Source organism: Dendrobates tinctorius, unplaced genomic scaffold (genome assembly GCF_039654945.1).
Source record: "Dendrobates tinctorius isolate UK_male_01 unplaced genomic scaffold, ASM3965494v1 ptg000155l, whole genome shotgun sequence".
Lineage (NCBI taxonomy): Eukaryota > Metazoa > Chordata > Amphibia > Anura > Dendrobatidae > Dendrobates > Dendrobates tinctorius.
Window position 1 is genome coordinate 24,209,625 of NW_027361822.1, and position 15,591 is coordinate 24,225,215.

Sequence of the window (15,591 nt, forward strand, 5' to 3'; positions counted from 1 at the left end):
TTGCTGTTTCTCTCTGTTTGTAGAATGTGGGAAATGTTTTATTCGCAAATGGCATCTTCTTGAACATCAAAACTTTCACGTGGGAAAGAAAGAAAGAAGCCATTATCATACATAGAAAGTGAGATGTTTTGCTTGAAAATCATATTTTTTCTATACCCTGATATTGATAGAGCATCCGTTTCCATGAACAAGAAACCTACAGAATAAAAAGGCGGTACCTCTCTGTATGCCTCCAGTATGGTTTCCTATTCCTGTGAAGAGGAGATCTATACCCCTGCAGTGTGAAGACAGATGTACCTGGGGAGATGTCTTCAGAGATTGCAGAGGCGTTCCCAGGGTAAATAGCTAACGTGGCTCCCTTGGTCCTGTCAGCTCCAGTGAATGATGCCCTCCCTTTCTTTCTCTGCAGTTGCTAGAATAGGAAGGAGACGCCTCTTGCTCCTGGCGGGCCTCTTCTTTGTTCGAAAGTTGGGGATGTATGTGACACATGTGCGCGCTCTGCAGGAGATGATGGTGCTTTCAGGCATGGAGGCACATGTTCCCTGTCAGCTGGCCATTTCCGAGTTTAGAAAGTGTGACCAGGGTTCGAATGATTAAGGCACCTAGTGGGTGGGAGGGAGTTCTGCCTCCAATTGGAGTAGCCCCCTCCGCAGTCAACCACAGTTATGTGCATTTGTGAAAAGAAGAACACCACTGAACAGAGGTCAGACAGAGCCTAAAGTAACTGCTGCCTCATTATAGTGAATGGATCCCTCAGTCGTTTCATCTGTCACATCACTCAGAGATTTAGATGGAAACCCCAAAATAAGAGCTCAGTGTAGAGCGCAGGATTAATGTGATCCCAAAATTTATGTAGAATGTTCAATGCTCAATCCACAAAAAAAGCAAGTCCCCACTCAGGTCTGTCATCTGTTAACGGAAATATAGCGGGCTTTCACAATACTGGTAGCACAAAGACTCTGGAAAGTTAAATGGCTCCTCACCCCTTAAAAGAAATTCAGGAAATTCTGTGCTTCCAAATCCAAATGTCCCCTCCCTTCTGAACCCCAGTGTGCCTAAACAACATTTAGCACCCAAGTTTGGCATTTCTGTAACAATGAGAGCCCCATAATTTACGGGTGAATGTCTCCAGAAGCGTAGCTTGATATAACGTAATGGTCACTACAACGGCAGTTTACAATTTTCACTCGGCAACATCCACTACTGCTTGTTTCTGGAAAACACCCATGGAGTCAAAATCGTCACTACACCTGTAAATAAATTCCTAAAGGGGTGTAATTTTCAAAATGGGGTCACTTGGGGGATTCTGCTCTTGTAGCACTTGGGGCTCTGTATATGGAGTCTGCAAACTATTCTCTTAAAATCTGCGCTCCAGGAAGCAAATAGTGCTCCGTCTCTCCAGAGTATCACTGTGTAGCTAAGCAGTACTGTACATCCACATATGGGATATTTCTACATTCAGCAGAAATTGTTGATCAAATTTTTGTGCCATTTGTACCCATTTACCAGTGTGAAAATGTAAAATTTGAGGCTAACACAATCTTGGTGGTAAAATTTTTAAATAATTTTTTTCTTCACTGCCCATTTGTATAAAATTCTATGACACACCTATGGTGTCAATATGATAACTACACCGCTAGTTGAATTCATTGAGAGGTGTAGTTTGTAAAATGGGGGTCACTTATGGAGGTTTCTGCTGGTCTGGCATCTTAGGGTCTCTGCCAATGTGACATGGCATCCTCAAACCAGTACAGCAAAATCTGCACTGTAATGTGGTGCTCCTTCCTTTCTAAGCTTTGCACTGTGCCTCAAAAGTACACTGCTCAAAAAAATAAAGGAAACACTAAAATACCACATCCTAGATATCACTGAATGAAATATTCCAGTTGCAAATCTTTATTCATTACAAAGTGGAATTCGTTGAGAACAATAAAATAAAAAAAGGATCAATGTAAGTCAAAATTAATATCCCATGGAGATCTGTATGTGGAATGATACTCAAAATCAAAGTGGAAAATCAAATTACAGGCTGATCCAACTTCCGTGGACATGCCTCAAGACAAGGAATAGATGCTCAGTAGTGTGAGTGGCCTCCACATGCCTGTATGACCTCCCTACAACGCCTGGGCATGCTCCTGATGAAGCGGTGGATGGTCTCCTGAGGGATTTCTTCCCATACCTGGACTAAAGCATCCGCCATCTCCTGGACAGTCTGTGGTACAACGTGACGTTGGTGGATGGAGCGAGACATGAAGTCCCAGATGTGATCAATCGGATTCAGGTCTGGGGAACGGGCGGACCAGTCCATAGCTTCAATGCCTTCATCTTGCAGGAACTGCTGACACACTCCAGCCACATGAGGTCTGGCATTGTCCTGCCTTAGGAGGAATCCAGGGCCAACCGCACCAGCATATGGTCTCACAAGGGGTCTGAGGATCTCATCTAGGTACCTAATGGCAGTTAGGCTACCTCTGGCGAGCACATGGAGGGCTGTGTGGCCCTCCAAAGAAATGCCACCCCACACCATTACTGACCCACTGCCAAAGCGGTCATGCTGAAGGATGTTGCAGGCAGCAGATCGCTCTTCATGGCGTCTCCATGGGCGTCACCCACATTCAACAGCCATGTCATTATGGATTATTCCTTAATTGTGGTCCCCTGATGAGCCCTGACACTGGGAGGGGGTGAAACGTGTAGGGACGATGCTATTGAGACTGGATTCAGATAAGTAACCTATTATGATCTTTTCGGGGCATGCTTCTTTTTTTTTTTGTGGTCTAGGGATTGACTGTACCAAAGACCAAAACTGTGATATAGGATTCCTGTATTTGATAAGGACTATAAATTACTAAGCTTGTTCAGATATTTACTAGCTGAGTAGCCAGAGCATGTTTGTGCATCAAGCTTATATGCATTTCACTATAAGTGCCCATTTTCTTTATTGCTTGAGGGAAAGTTTCTAGACTAGGCATATTACATCCAGGTAGTGGAATTCTTGGCCATCTAGTACTTTATATGACCCAGTCTACGGGATGCGTAGCTGACGAAGAATACCTCTTATTGAGGGTCAGTTTTTATGGGCATTTTTGAGACAATGTTTTCACCAAGTTTAGTAAGCTATACTATAGTTCACACTGCTTCAATTTAGCAGCAGGTGCTTGTTTCCTCAAAGACATAAACTTTACTGGTTATTCAGCTGTTTTTTTGTGTGTTTGTGGTTGGGTGGTGATAGGTTGGTTTTGTTTTTTGTAATATATTATTAATTTATGTCGTCTTTGTAGCCCTCTATTGCAGTAGGACTACTTTTTTATATATTTTTGTCAAAGAAAAATATTGTTTCTATTGGTATTCAAGAGGGCTTATATTTGATATTCCCCTCTTTTTCTGAGATTATCTGTATCATTTTTTCAAAACCTACCTTGTTCTAGGTGCTCTCGGTTATATTTGTCTACATATATTTACTCTATTGTATCAAAAAAATTAAAAGGCCTTGGGTTTTCTTTATGGTGGTTCAACTGAGTATACCCATATATTAGCAAATGCTTTAGGTGTTCTAATTGATCGTCTCCAGACTCTGTCATGTCTGTCACATGTGCTCAGTGTGAACCTGCTTTCATCTGTGAAGAGCACTGGGTGCCAGTGGCGAATTTGCCAATCCTGGTGTTCTGTGGCAAATGCCAAGCGTCCTGCACGGTGTTGGGCTGTGAGCACAATCCCCACCTGAGGACGTCGGGCACTCAGACCATCCTCATGGAGTCGGTTTCTAAGCATTTGTGCAGACACATGCACATTTGTGGCCTGCTGGAGGTCATTTTGCAGGGCTCTGACGGTGCTCCTCCTGTTCCTCCTTGCACAAAGGCTGAGCTAGCGGTCCTGCTGCTGGGTTGTTGCCCTCCTACGGCCCCCTCCACGTCTCCTGGTGTACTGGCCTGTCTCCTGGTGGCGCCTCTGAACACTACGCTGACAGACACAGCAAATCTTCTTGCCACAGCTCGCATTGATGTGCCTGTCACGGTCACGCGTGGCTGGACACAGCGCCTCCAGCAGGGCGTATTTAGATGACACGCGTGACCCTGGATACACCGCCTCCAGTTGGGCGAATTAAAATAATAAAACGTGCAGCTGGATACGCCGCCTCCAACGGGCGAATTTCGGAAATACACGTATATCTGGAAACCCTGCCTCCATTAAGGCGAATCTAAACAATAAGGGGAAAACCTGGGTAACAATAACAATGGTGGCCCTGCGATAGGGAACGGGGAAGTGAAGACCTCCTGCACTCCCCTGAGTCAGTGTCTCTACACTCCTAACGTTCCCTAGGCCGGTTCCGCACCGGGCAACGATCAGGAACCTAAAAACCCTGACTCGCCCTGCACCTAAACCCTCACTAGTGAAGTGGACGGTGCGGAAACTAATCCCACCACTGCACTAAAACACACATAAGGAAAAGAGACAAAACAGGGAAACACCACTTAGCTTTGCTCTGTTGCTTACGCTCCCAGCAACAGAGCCCACCACCTGCGTGCATCTTTTCCTCCGATCGGATCCAACACCATAGTGCAGCCTTGGAGCAAACAGTCCACCACCTGTGTGCAGCTGTCCAGAAACAGAGTCCAACATATGAGTTCAGCTTTCCAGCATCATGAGTGCAGCTCTACACCATAGCTGCCACTCCACCAAGCCATGCAAGAACTCCTTGCTGACACCATAGCTGCAACTCCACCAAGCCATGCCAGCCCTCCTCGCAGACACCATAGCTGCCACTCCAGGACTCTCACTGAGCTGCTCGGGACTCTCCTTCAGCTCCATCCTTCACCCAGGCTTGCTTCTAACTGAGGACTAATCACCAACAGTGATTGACACACCTGACACTCTCTTATAGAGCAATCACACCTGTTACATAATAACGGGCACTAAACCAAAGGAACCAGAGTGCAATGACCCTAATGGCCCCCGGGGGGAAAACTAGAACTGAAACCACCACAGTGCAATGACCCTAATGGCCACCGGGGGCAAAACCACCTTTAGCACAGCTAAAGGAAAAAAAAAAGTTACGTGAACATTTAATCTGTCAGATCCAACCTGGATCATGACAGTGCCATCCTGGATGAGCTGTACTACCTGAGCCACTTGTGTGGGTTGTAGAGTCCGTCTCATGCTACCACGAGTGTGAAAGCACAATCAACGTTCAAAAGTGACCAAAACATCAGCCAGAAAGCATTGGTACTGAGATGTGGTCTGTGGTCCCCACCTGCAGAACCACTCCTTTGTTGAGTGTGTCTTGATAACTGCCAATAATTTCCATCTGTTGTCTATTCCATTTGCACAACAGCATGTGAAATTGTCAATCAGTGTTGCTTCCTAAGTGGACAGTTTGATTTCACAGAAGTTTGATTTACTTGGAGTTATATTCTGTTTAAGTGTTCCCTTTATTTTTTGAGCGGTGTATTATTTTTTTTATTTAAGGCGACTTAGGCTACTGAAACAGGTGAGTAAATATTTAACATCGATCCACAAAAAAATTGCATTTTAATGCATATCCATAACATAAGATGGGCATACGCCAATGTAATGTGACATTAGAGTCCTTTTTGTTACCCAGCTGTGATACTAACTCTTTGTGTTAAATAAATCTTATATAGAATGCTCATTACAAAATTCTATACTTTAGATTTTTAGAAAGCAAAGTTTTCATATTTTAGACAAATTTTCCTCATATATTGGTGATTCCTCTTCACACTTGGTTTCGCTGGAGCAGTAGTCAGCCATTCCTGTTCCCTCATTATAGCATTTTATAGTCTTTATTAATGTAATGTCCCACTCACAAGGTTATAATTGTTTTTTTTTTTCAAAAACATATTCCTTTATCTTTAAAGCCTGACATAACAATTTCAACCTTAGTCATGAGACTTAAAACTATCAACTCTATCTCCTCCATTGTCCTTATTCTTCCATTCTCCAGAAACTGACATTTTATTTGTACCTGCAATCCAAACTTCATATTTTCTCATAAACATGTTTTGAAAAATAAAGTTTCCCCATTCTGAAGTGAAATCTAGTATTGCCTATATTCACTGCTTTTCATATTCCACCAAATCATATTTAACGGTTTCAGTGTTGGGTTTTCCGAAATGGGTTTTATCCCAAGTGTTTCTGTTTACAAAATTTCCAACCCCGTATAATTGGCAAGGCATGGAACCTGATGAGTCGCCCCTTTTCAACCAAACTTGCTGATATGATAAGTTTCCAATCACTGAGTTGCAAAGCAATGAAATAAATAAGAAACTTTGGCATTTACAATCCTTCCTTTTTCATAGACTAATGGAGGTAAAGCATCTTCAGCTTTGGCTCTTTATCTCTCCACACAAAGTACTTGAACACATTTTCTATGATTTTAAATATTTGGGGGGGGTGTATACATGTTGGGCTATGAGAGTGCCACATACAAAATGGTGGGAAGAAGAATCATTTTGTTTCAATCATAGATTTTTTATTCAATTTTTAAGAGAAATTAGAATAAAATATCCCCGTTCCCCTTCTCCCAATCTGAAATTACAGTGACCCCATGTACAGAAATATTAGAGCTACAGCACTATCATATGTTATACAGAGGTATACCGCTATCTCCATAGTTGTCTCTACAATGGCATATAGATCAGACAAGGTCCTCATATTCAGGCAGTTTCTATTATTTTCAATCGTTCTTAACATGAAGATCAGTGAGTCTTATTATATCGAACAGAGACGCTCCAGAGACAAAGACCCCGTCTCGTTCTTACACGCTGGAGTCAAGGCCTGGAGTATCCAACCACGGGGCCCGGATTCTCTCATTTTGGGCTCTGGCGTTTCCCCTAGAATAAATCCCTTTCTCATACAGTCCTGTAGTAATGACTTTGTTATTCACGTTTTGTAAGAGGGTTCATCTGAATCCATATAAATAATTTATGTACAAGAAACAATAAACGTCCTACCGCAGTTTTACCGTGTGTGTCCAGTGTCCGTTCTTCTATATACCCTAATAAAATAAAATAACCTTTGGTGTCTCCAACCAAACCTGTAAATTATGATTTTACAATTGTAATCATGCTTTCCCCCGTACCGGAGGTCTGCTGCCTCAGAGTAACCCTTGACTCTGCCCTGTCCTTCAAACCGCACATCCAAGCTCTCTCCACCTCCTGCCGCCTCCAGCTCAAAAATATTTCCAGAATCCATCCCTTCCTCAACCCTCACTCTACTAAAATTCTTGTGCATGCCCTCATCATCTCCCGTCTCGACTACTGCAACATCCTTTTCTGTGGCCTCACTGCTAACACCCTTGCACCTCTCCAGTCCATCCTTAACTCTGCTGCCCGACTAATTCATCTCTCTCCTCGCTACTCCTCCGCTTCTCCCCTCTGCAAATCTCTTCACTGGCTCCCATTCCCTCAGCGTATCCAGTTCAAATTACTAATACTGACCTACAAGGCCATCTATAACCTGTCTCCTCCATATATCTCTGAATTAATCTACCGATATCTTCGTCACGTAATCTCCGATCTTTCCAAGACCTCCTTCTCTCCTCCACACTTATTCGCTCCTCACCTAACCGCCTCCAAGATTTCTCCCGGATAGCCCCCATCCTCTGGAATTTTTTGCCCCAACACGTCCGGCTATCAACCACACTCGGATCCTTCAGACGGAACCTGAAAACCCATCTCTTCAGGAAAGCCTACAGCCTGCAATGATCCCCGCTGCCCCCTCACCACTACTGGAGCTACCGCCTCACCATCACTGGAGCTGCTGCAACCCCCCCAACCTACTGTCTCGTTCCCAACCATCCTGTAGAATGTAAGCCCAAAAGGTCAGGGTCCTCTCTCCCCTCTATATCAGTCTGTGATTGTTAGTTTGTTTACTGTAAGTGATATCTGTAATTTGTATGTAACCCCTTCTCATGTACAGCACCATGGAACCAATGGCGCTATATAAATAAATAATAATAAAATTGTAATAACTAAAAAAAAATTTTTAATCCCACTGCATGTGTATAAGATGAGCAGGTTCTGATAAAGAGCACGGTTGGAGAGGGTGTAACTAGTCCCGGGGAGGAAAGGGATGCATCAAGACCAGCACCGTTTTCTTCTGAAATTGTGTCCCCAGACATGCATTCAGCTGAAATGAATTGCAGTGCAGACAGCCACCAGCTCACTGAACCACAATAGCTTTATAGGCTGCCAGTCAATCAGAGGCCATTAGCTATATTCTGCGGGCATTTAAGGGAGTGTATAACGTCACTGCCATGAGCCCCCTGCCCCCATGCGCTGAGTATGGAGGAGGAAAATGGCGGTGCTTGCTGTGGGAACGAGTAAAGGAAAAAAATATTTTTTTTAAATGTTTTGCAGAAGAGTGCCAGTTGGGGGTACATTATTACAGAAGGGGCCAGGACTGAGGACATTCCAGGATGGGGCCAGGGATAAATCCTAAGACATAAGCAAAATGAACATTTACTCTGCTATAAGTAAAAGCAATAGTGCATATAAATAACAGGGTACTTAGTAAACACCATTTTTATTGCAGAAAAAAAAGTGTAATAGTATCAATGTGTACCCATATTGGAATGGTCCTAACCTCTAGTATTAAAATTTTACCATGTATCAAAGTGAAGTCAATGTGAATAAGTGCCGAGCAGGACCGGGTTCCCGAATGTGGATACCAAGCAGGATACATGTTCAAAAGAACGGGCCAGGATGGGGGACATTATTAAAAGAGTGTCAGTACAGGGGACATTTTTTCCGGATGGGGCCGAGAACAGGGAACATTATGTAAGAATGGTGCCAAGACATGGGACATTGTTAAAAAAGGTGTCAGGATGGTGGATATTAAAAGAGATCAAAATAAACAGGAATTACATACTGAACACTAATCTAAAAAAGTGATTCAGATCAAGATAAGTCTCTAAAAAGAACTGGGCTTCTATGGGGCGTACACAGGCTATAGAGACCATAAGAGCAAATAGGCTTTAGGCTGTGTGCACACAGTGCATTTTTTAGAAGGTTTAGCGTCTAGTTTTCCATGCGGAAATGAGCTAAAAATGCTATGGAAACCTTATGCAAGTTAATTCAATGACAATCCTGAAGTATGCACGTGATTAGTAAATTTCCTTTGAGTATTTGCAGTACGTTTTTTTTCTGCAGCATGTCAATTTTTTGTGCGGATTTGTAGCGGTTTCCATACATTGACTTCAATTGAGTCAGTGAAATCCACAGGAGAAACGCAGATATAAAAATGTTTGCAGATTGGCTGAGTTTTTGTTTGCTTTTTCTACAGGCTTCCTATGATGTTTCCCACACTGTCATCTGTGTGACAGTGTGGGAAACACCAGCGCGGTGGCTCTTATCGGCGGTAACGGTAAGACTGTCGGTCATAGCACTTCGGGGTCATGCTGTCAGATGTCAGTGTAACCCTGCAGCTGTGACTGACCTGCGGTAATGCTACCGCCAGTAAGACTGTCGGTCAGAGCGCTGTGGGGTCATGCTGTCAGATGTCAGTGTAACCCAGCAGCTGTGACTGACCAGGGGTTAAATGCTTACTGCAGGTCAACATGCATGGGGTGATGAGACTACTAATCCTCCCATCAGCCTACGTCTGCTGTCACTGATAACAGTGACAGAAGGTGCCACTGATGGGAGACGTCTCTCATCAGCCGGCGCCTATACTCACACTTAAAAAAAAACATGTAAAATAATTACATACATAATCAAATAAAAATAAAACCAATATACTCACCTAACGCCCAATCCACAACACCCTCATCTCCTAGAAAATAATAAAAAATAATAAACCACCATATACTCATCTGTCCACTGTAGTCCACATAATTCCGAGTGTCCCACAGCGATCTCTCCTTTAGAACAGTCACATTACGAGATGTGACTGCTCCACCCGGACACCGGTGGTACACTGCTGGAGCGATTACCTCCTGCAAGTGTATCACTGAGCTGCCATGAGAGAGGTCACCGGAGTTCATCAGCTGATCAGCTCCGCTGCTCTCATGGCACCACCGATGCATGAGAACTTTCTCATGCAGCGGTGGTGCCCTAAGGGATATCACCAGTGCTGATCAGCTGATGAACTCCGGTGACCTCTCACAGCAGCTCAGTGCTATGTACTGTGGGAGGGGGGCCAATATCCAAGGCCCCTTTCTAGGCTATTAATATCAGTCTGCAGTTGCCTGCCTAGCCTTTGCAGGTTAGATTTTATAGGGGACCCTACATCAATTCTTTCCTTGGGTCCCCCTGTAAACTAGCCAGTAAAGGCTAAGCAAAACAGCTGTGAGCTGATATTAGTAGCCTGGGAACCTTTATGGCTACTGACTCCTTCCCAGAATATTAACATCAGCCGTCGGCTTTCCCTTTGCTGGTTATGAAAATTATGCGGGAGCCCAGGCAATTTTTTTTTCTTTAAATTAATAGTTGCTGTTTAGTTACAGCCTATGTAGGTTCATCTGTTCCTACAAAGGCTGGTGACAATGTGTGTGTGCTTTTGTGTTTAATTACTGACTTAGTAATGAAGGTGTCTGGCTGACACCTTTTCATTACTAAGCCCAGGTCTAGGTGTCAATGACAGCTGCTGACACCAAGCGCTAATCCTATTATCCTGATGCTACTGCATCAGATTGAAAAAAGGTAGTGCTGAACCAAGGAATTACATCACAAAACTTTTAATATCTTTATTTAGCTCAAAAAGGCTTTCATTGCTGTACAACAATGCATGCAAAAACATGCAAAATGGCGGCAAATATTGCAAGAAAATACTCAACATGTGCACATAGCCTTAAGGGTAACATGCTGGTGCCTCTCTAGCCAAATATATAAAGTATAAAGTGGAAATACAATAACAGCCTTAGGCTAGTTTCACACAAAATCCTACTAGCGCACGGTCTGCACACCCTATGCTAAAGATAGGGTGCGCAGATCGCATGCAGCGATGTGCGATAGTAGGGAGGAAATGACCGGAGGGGGCGCGGCAGGGGGAGGGGCTTAGTGGCGCCATGCGCTGCGATCAAATACGCTAGTGTGAAACTAGCCTAAGTGACTGGGACAAAGAAATACATAACTGATTGTGAGCTCAATAAGTAGAAGAACAGATAAACATTCGTATTATGAATCAATGCTGATTGTAGACACCCATCATTAGGAAGGCCAAAGTGGGTGTAGACACTGCAGAGAAAAAGATATGGAAACATAAAAGGCTCTAACCATATACACACGTGGTCAAAATTGTTAATAACCCTCGTTTAATGACAGAAAAACCCACATAGTGACAGAAATAACTTGAATCTCACAGAAGTAATAATAAATAAAAAATCTATGAAAATGAACAAATGAAAGTCAGACATTACTGTTCAACCATGCTTCCACAGAATGTTTAAAAAATTCAAACTCATGGAATAGGCCTGGACAGAAATGATGGTAGCCTTAACTTAATATTTTGTTGCACAGCCTTTTGAGGCAATCACTGCAATCAAACGATTCCTGTAACTGTCAATGAGACTTCTGCACCTCTCGACAGGTATTTTGGCCCACTCCTCAAGGTAAACTGTTCCAGTTGTCTCGTGTTTGAAGGTTGCCTTTTCCAGACGGTATGTTTCAGCTCTTTACAAAGATGCTCAATAGGATTTCGGCCAAAGCTCATAGAAGGCCACTTCAAAATCATCCAATGTTTTCCTTTTAGCCATTCTTGGGTGTTTTTAGCTGTGTGTTTTGGGTTATTATCCTGTTGCAAGACCCATGACCTGTGACTGAGACCAAGCTTTCTGACACTGGGCAGCACATTCCTCTCTAGAATCCCTTGCTAGTCTTGAGATTTAATTGTACCCTATAGAGATTCTAGACACCCTGTGCGAGATGCAGCAAAGCAGCCCTAGAGCCTCCTCCATGTTTCCCAGTAGGGACAATGTTCTTTTCTTGATATGCTTCATTTTTCCATCTTTGAACATAGAGCTGATGTGCCTTGCCAAAAAGTCCCATTTTTGTCTCATCTGTCCATAGGACATTCTCCCAGAAGCTTTGTGGCTTGTCGACATGTAGTTTGGCAAATTCCAGTCTGGCTTTTTTATAATTTTTTTTCAACAATAGTGTCCTCCTTGGTCGTCCTAATGAAGTCCACTTTGGCTCATACAACGACGGATGGTGCGATCTGATACTGATGTTCCTTGAGCTTGAAGTTCACCTTTAATCTGGTTTAGAATTTTTTCTGGGCTCTTTTTTTTTTACGATTCGTATCATCCGTCTTTGATTTGTCATCAATTTTCCCCCTGAGGCCACGTCCAGGGAGGTTGGCTACAGTCCCATGGAGCTTAAATTTCTGAATAATATGTGCAACTGTAGTCACAGGAACATCAATCAGCTTGGAAATGGTCTTATAACTTTTACCTTTAACATGTTTGTCTCTAATTTTCTTTCTAATCTCCTGAGACAACTCTTTCCTTTACTTCCTCTGATCCATGTTGAGTTTGATACCATGTCACGAAACAGCACATTGAGTATCAGGCCCACTCACTGATTCCAAGATTGTATACACCTGTGATGCTAATTAGTGGACACACCTTGATTTAACATGTCCCTTTTATCACATTTTTTTCGGGGGTACCATCATTTCTGTCCAGGCCTATTTCATGAGTTTTATTTTTTTAATTCTGTGGAAGCATGGTTGAAAAGCAATGTCTGACTTTCATTTGTTCATTTTCATCAATTTTTGATTTATTATTACTTTTGTCAGATTCAAGTTATTTCTTTCACCATTGTGGGTTTTTCTGTCATTAAACGAGGTGTACCAACAATTTTGACCATGTGCGTGCCTGACTACAGAGATTAGACTGCAGGTGGAGACAGGTTGCATTTCTATTAGTTCTCTATGTCACTTTGAGATAGAGCGCTAATGACTCCGCAGCGGGTTTAGCATCGTAAGAGACATTGAGGCCACTGTGTACACATCGTACATTCATGTCTCCGCTCCACAACCATCATACACACGGCTCCACTCCATACAGATGTCTCAGCTTCCTAAAGATTGTATACACATGGCTCCACTTTGTTCGCATCATACACACGCTACTACGGACACATACATTACAAATATGGCTCCTCTACATACCGTATTTTTCAGACTATAAGACACACTTTTTTCCCAAAAAATTTTGGGGTAAAATGGGGTGCGTCTTATATCGGAATATACCTACAAAATACTGTGGAGGCAGTCCCAGTCTGATGCTGCAGGGCAATGCAGCCTTCTTTCCCAGGCTGGTGAGGCGGTCGTGCTCTGTGTTGCAGCGGTGGTGCGGGGGGGCTCCGCCGACATTTTCTGGAAGCCCGGAGACCCCCGTAGATCCATTGCTGCAATGCGATGGACTCTGGTAAAATAGCCACCGGGGCGGCGCATGCTCAGATTGTGATCTCGGCACCGAGATCTCATCCCGAGATGTCAGGAGACGAGGTCTCGCGTTGCCGAGATCTCAATCTGAGCATGCACCACCTCCTGCAGCCATTTCCCCATAGGTCACCGCATCGCAACAATGGATCTGCGGGGGCCTCCGGGCTTTTATAAAATGCCGGCGGAGCCCTGCCACACCACAGAGCATTACCACCGCAACTGTCGTAAAATGCCGGTGGATCCCCGCTGCCCTACAGAGCACCACCGCATCTGTCGCAAAATGACGGCAGAGCCCCGCTGAACCTGTCGCAAAATACTGGCGGAACCCCAGAGCACCACCGCCGCACCAGCTTGGGATGGGATTTATCAGAGACCACCACACCAGCCTGGACTACAGAACAACGCCTGTGACCACTCCTCCACCTGTGCCGATCCTCCTCCCCCGGTAAGCTGAATTCGGACTGTAAGGGTATGTTTCCACGGGCAGAAATCGGCAGCGCTTTGGACATAGCACATGTCTGCTCCGTTAAAAGTGCTGCCTGCTTTTGAACGCCGGTGATACCTCGTGTTCATTGAACCGTGCAGAATTGCCACATCCTATACATTGGACGGTGATATTTATTTTGCGGAGACTGAGCTTCTCCACATGATAGACATGTTGCCGTCTAGAAAGACGCGCTGCATGTGCTTCTCCGCAGGGATGCCAGAGGCGTCCCTGCACGCATAGTGGAGATGGGATTTCTTGAAATCCCATCCACTATTCTGTAACATCTGGCTGCTGTGGGTTGGACGCTGAGGATGTACGCAGCGTCAAACCCGCAGCGTTTACTGACCTTGGAAACATACCCTAAGATTGACCCCATTTGACACATTATTTTTTTTCCCTATTTTCCTTCTGAAAATTTGGGGTGCGTCTTATGGTCCGGTGAGTCTTATAGTCCGAAAAATACGTTACATGTACGCACACTGCTCTGCTACATGCACACTGAAAAATCCATGACTAGGGATTAGCAAACCTGATCTATAAAATGGTATCAATAAAAAAAAAATGTCAGGTCGGCATGCAAAAAATAAGCCCTCACTCAGCCCCACATCACGAAAAATGGAGACGCTACTGGTCTTGGATAATAACACTATTTATTTATTTTTGCAAACTTTCACTACTTATTTAAATAAAAAAGAACCTAGACATGGACATGTTTGGTGTCTGTGAACTCGTAATGACCTGGAGAATCATAATGGCAGGTCAGCTTTAGCATTTAGTGAACATGGTTAAAAAAACAATTGTGGAATTGCCCTTTTTGTTTCCTATTTCACCACACTTGGAATTTTTTCCAGTACTCTTTAACCCCTTTATCACCTTGGGTTTTTCAATTTTTGCGTCTTCGTTTTTTGCTTACTAATCGGATTAATTATTTTGATATATTGATAGATCGGGTGATCCCGTACATGGCAATAGAAAATATGTGTATTTTTATTTTCTTTTATTTAGAATGGGGCAAAAGGGCGGTAATTTGAACTTTTTATATTTTTAAAATACAGTGTGTCCATAAAGTCATGGTGCATTTTTGACCAGTCACTGGAAAGCAACAAAAGACGATAGAAATGTGAAATCTGCTTCAAATAAAAGACAAACTCCCAGTTTCATTCCTATTCAGTGCAGTTCGATGTGGGCTCCATTTGTTGCCCTACACACATCCAAACGATAGTGAAGTTCTTGCCACACATGGGTAAGGACGTCTGGTGTAACAGAGTGAATAAAGTCTGTGATTCTCTGTTTTAAGTGATTAATGTCGTAGATCCTTCAGTGTACACATGTTGCTTCACATAACCCCAAAAGTAAAAGTGTAAGGGCGTCAGATCCGGGGATCGTGGTGGCCATGGTTTGACAGAACCCCTGCCTATCCACCGCCGGGGGAATGTTCTACCCAGAAACTCACAAACAATGGTGGCATAGTGTGGAGGAGCGCCGTCCTGTTGAAAGATGACAGTTTCTGGAAATTGTGGCACTGCATACAATTCCAACATGTCAAGATACGTGTTTGCCGTCACAGACTGCTCTGCAAAAAAAAATGGGCCTATCACCTTATCATGCATCAGGCCACACCACACGTTCACTGTAGGGGTGTTACGTTCGTACTCAACGTAGGCGTGAGGATGTTCAGCAGCCCATATTCGGAGGTT

At 43.7% G+C, this 15,591-nt stretch overlaps 1 protein-coding gene across 1 annotated transcript in view; it reads left to right on the top strand.

The window, feature by feature from the left end:
- Nucleotides 1-15,591, top strand: part of LOC141051119 (uncharacterized) — a 200,937-nt gene that overhangs the window by 93,619 nt on the left and 91,727 nt on the right. The gene's annotated exons all lie outside the window — the stretch shown is intronic.